The following is a 5018-nucleotide window of genomic DNA, read 5'->3' as shown; positions in this document are numbered from 1 at the left end:
AAAACTGTCTCCGTCGTTGCTCTAGTTGCGATGGTTTCTAATAGCCGCAATTTTAGATGTTTAGATACTCTATTACGCCAAGAACTAGGTCAGATTTTTTTCTTTACACACAAAGTAATTGTGTAAAATGACAAATGTGCACGTAGAAGTGAATGAGAACAATATTTCAAAAAATTTTCTATCTTTATATTTATATGTATAAATGTATTTCTTATATATTTTTTAAATATTATTAAATTTTCTTTTTTATTATTACATATATATATTTTCATTACTTTTAAATTTCTATCAAATAACTTGAAGAAATTCTCATTAATTTTACAGTATAATTACCATAATACATGTTTTACATAACAAAAATATAAAAAAAATTATTAAAATTATAAAAAATTTTACATTATTATTAGTAGAAAAATTTTTTTTACAGAATTTTTTAATTTTACACAAGGAAAAAGAATAATTTTGCTTGCAAATCTAAAAATTTAGTTAAATATAAATCAAGAAAATAATTTGAATTAAGTATATATATCAAAGATGAAAAATAGAACATTTTTAATGTAGATAATAATACAAAAACTATCTATTAGAGTCTTATCTCTATTATATTTTTTATTTACCACATTATAAGCTACAACATACAGGAAAACGAACTCATTTCCCTAAGACCTAATTTTTTTATATAATTAGTGCAGGATCCCTTCTCCGTAAAGAAGTTTTGCCGAACTATCTAAAAATTTAGCTAGTTATAGATTTGAAAATAATTTCATTACAATATCAATATGATTATATAAGACGCTCAAGCATGACGAGTAATACTGCAAGAGCTTTTAATATTCTAGCAACCAATTTAAGCGTCTTACATAATTATTTTAATCGAATAAAATATTATTTTCAGATTTATTTTCTGTATACAGTTAAATTTTTAGATAGCAAAACCATTCTTTTCGTGTCCATCTTGTTTCTCAAGGAATATAATTAGATACAAAATTAAGACGTATTTTTAATTGTTTTTTTCGCGCAATTTAGTCGAGGAAAAAATCTCTTTGAGTAAATTTAATTTACTCTACTTCATATATGATACCTTAATCAGTCATCTCAAAGAGGATTTATGTTGTCGCGACATGTCGACCTCGAAATTCGGCGATGTACACATTAATCCGGCCGTGGATTGCGAAAGCGAAATTAAAGTTCTTCGATCGTCAGAAGGTCACTTCGCCAGCTGCACAAGGTTTCCTTCTCGAGCAGCGATGAACCGTACGATGGCGGAAGATTTCCGTGCGATAGAGCGTGAAAAGTGGAGCGCTCCACAAAATGTTTCTAATCATTTGTAGCCGCCATGTATATAAATACGTTTTACAATGCCGGGGCGTAGATAAACGACAACGTCGACAGCTGTCAGTAGATAATGTTATTTCTCTCGGATTAATATAATATTTTTATATATAAAAGCCGATTTTTTCCTCTGACAGGAGAAAGGGGCGGCGTCAAATATTCTTGGTATTACTTTCCTTTAATACCGATCGTTCTCCAGTAAGCGAGAAAGACCACATTACTTCCGCGACGTACGCACGGCGAATCTCTATGAATTATAGAAGCCAGCCTCGTTATTATCGCCAACGTCTGCCAATTATGTTATCACTTTTTCCGTGTTTTCCTGCTGCTGCAGCATGGAAGACGTGCTCCCCTGAAAACATCAGTGCGATACAGACAAACACTACTCTATCAATTACATGATCAGGTCAAAGCTCATGTTACTCGTAGACGTTTCCTCATAACTTACTTTCATCTCCCCCATTATTACGATCGCTGTTATATTTCATTTTCAATTAGTTATGAGATCAAGAGGATTTTCTTCCGAAAGCAAGTGGTCGTAAAACCCGCGAAAGAATTGACTGCAGGTGCGCTTATTCAAACGAAACAATTCTCGCATTGGCCATAATCTTATGTTATCGATCAGCCTGTATCTGATGTTTTAACACCGTAAGTTATAAATAATTTCAATGTACGTGACACGGATCGTTCGCGGTCTGTTACGAGATAAGTATCATCCTCCAACTTCAGCGAACTTCAGCAAAATAAGAGCGACGTGTTCGCATTATTTCTTGTTTTTTATTCCCTCTCGAGTCCCGTTTTTCGCGATGCGCGTTTATCATGGCTAATCAGGTATCTCGTAACTTCTGAATTTCTTCGGAGTTGCTGAATTCGAGACTCTGAAAATTATCATTATCTCATCCTCCTGATAACTGTATCGGGCCATGGGGCTCACATTATGGTCTGAGATACTTCTTTACTCGCTACCGTTACGTTTTCGATAAAAGTTCCCGAATACGGTTTGTACTCTCGTGCGCTTATTTTCTATCGTGTACCTACGCATCTAGCCTCCTGGGCGATACGGCCCGGCGCGGCGCTTACGGTTCTTCGAGGAACACGAGAATCCTGCGCGCGTGTCCGTTACAAGGAGCGCTCGGACCTGGAAGCGAACGAACGACAATCATCTTGCTTCTTTTATTATATAATAGTTACCGTCTCGACGGAAAGATAGTCCGTTCTAATGGTTTGGCGCGAAAATATAATAATAACAGTGTGTGTTAGCTCCTACGAATAAATTCTCCCAGAAAAGTTTCGAAGATGATTTTATCGATCAATATCTGGTTCAAATCAATAAGTTTTAGGGATATATGACAACTGCGGTAACAGATATGAAAGACACCAATGTTATAAAATATAATTTATTAATTTGTCAATGTCGTATTCTATAAAGTACTTATATTCAATAATAATTTTATCGTATATAACACTAAAGACATTAAAGTGTGATTACGATTCACTGAGAGAAAAGTTTGATTTTTGTGACTATAATTGCATGATAAATAATTATGGTTAGGAACTCTATTTTTATAATTATTACTGCTATATTAGTAATAATAATTATATTTGTAGTCCTTTATACCAAAAAAATATATAATTTATCATAAAAAATTTCAAAAACTTTTCTATCAGTGTTTAATTTGGAATTTAAAGATATGATACTTGAGAGTTTCCTAATTATTATCACAATCAGTTTTACAGGCGTTTTTAAAATAAAATTAACGATACCAGTAATAGAAATGTCTAATTCTAACATTATGATAGTTCATCATTCAAAATAGTTCCTTTATATAATTTTATAAGGTAAAGGACATATTTGATAAAAAAAGTCTCAGACAACATGCATGCCCCAAAACGAAACGTAAGAAAAGACATTTTTTTTAAAGTTTTTCTAAAAAACATCTTTAACTTCCTATATCTCGATTTTGGACTTTTTGTTGATTGGATTGTCTCTTTAATATGATTTTATCGATTATGCATTCCTATGTTTCTTCTTCTTTGATATCTCCTGTCGTATGTGACATGACAAAATAATAATTCATGAGAGAAACAGCAATTAATGTATGCTCATACCTTGGTCCGATCGCGAGTCATATATGTTTCTAACGACCGTTGCAGAGTGTAAAATGTTGCCTTCTAATTATAACAGAGCTATATAATTACACAAGCGACTATAAAAGAAGCAATATAACGTCATAGATTCATTTAATATAAATTTCAGGTATACACTTGGCTATATGTGTTAGGGATTATCGATAACGTCGGATGCTAGTACATGTGTATGTGCTCCTACTCATCCGGCGTAATAATATGCGAGACCATAAAAGTAGGCATAATAAATCGAGCACAATTAATAAAAATCTTTCCGCATCGTACATATGTATAGACTCAACGAGTCTATAAGCGAAATACCAGTTATGACGTAACCATAAATGGTAAACGAAACTATCGTCAATTAATAAACGTGCGAAACTGGCACAAGTGAGAGGAGATAATTAAATAGCTATTTTTATGTAAAAGAAAAAATGTAGAACAATATGTGATTTCTCTCTCTCTCTCTCTCTCTCTCTCTCTCTCTCTCTCTCTCTCTCTCTCTCTCTCTCTCTCTCAAAGACTATTAAAAGAATACATAATATTTTATTAATGTTACTTAGATTTAAGATTACATATTATTGTATTGTATACTGGCTCATAGCCCATTCTTTTTACTACTGATTTATTCTGATTGAGCCATATAGACAATTTATTTTATTGTATTGTATTATTTTTTAAGTAGCTGAGAAAGCTAATAAAGAATCTCTCTCTCTCTCTCTCTCTCTCTCTCTCTCTCTCTCTCTTTCTACATGTCTACAATTCCTGCATATTCAACATATTCTTATATATTATTACTTCTATTAATACTATATACTTCTAATATATACTTCTAATCTATACTTCTATTTGCTTAACTTGATTTGAGTAAAATAATGTAGAAACTCATCAGTTTACCGTAATAAAAATGATAAAAGTGTCTCGTTTGACGCAAGACCGCCCACTTCGCAGTTGCATAAGAACAGCAATAAAACGCATCTAATTCTTTCTGCGTTAATCCATGCTTGCTCGTAAAATACAGAAGTGGAAGGAAATATAAGACGAGAAGCATAGACGAATAAGCGGGACATGGTACGTTAAACGCAGGTAGTCATGCAACTGAAAACCCGTCTTGATCTCTAACGGAGCGCAAATCGACGATACGGATGCTGAATAAAAATAATAAATCTTTTTCTACGTTCGCGAATATTTAATATTCCGGTCGAATGCGTCTATGCGTGATCTTGTCGTGCGTTACGCGAAAGTGGCAATCCAATACATCTTTACTTGCATCGAACAGATTCATTCTCGCTCTCTATATCGTCTAACGATATTTACAGCAAATGCAATAGAAAGAAATCTTAATATATTAAAAGACTAAAATAAAATGATAAAAATTTGTAAATGTCACTGTCTTAATTTTTTTATTAATTATACATATATTATATATAAAATCTTTTATGTATAAGAAAATACATAAGATGCATGGCTCAATAATAATATTACACTCTGTTACACAGAGAGAAAAATGTTTGGTATTTGTAACTATAATTATATATTACTATAATTATGATTATTAC

Source organism: Mycetomoellerius zeteki, unplaced genomic scaffold (assembly GCF_001594055.1).
Source record: "Mycetomoellerius zeteki isolate Tzet28-1 unplaced genomic scaffold, Tzet1.0 scaffold155, whole genome shotgun sequence".
Classification (NCBI taxonomy): domain Eukaryota; kingdom Metazoa; phylum Arthropoda; class Insecta; order Hymenoptera; family Formicidae; genus Mycetomoellerius; species Mycetomoellerius zeteki.
This window is presented reverse-complemented; position numbering follows the sequence as displayed.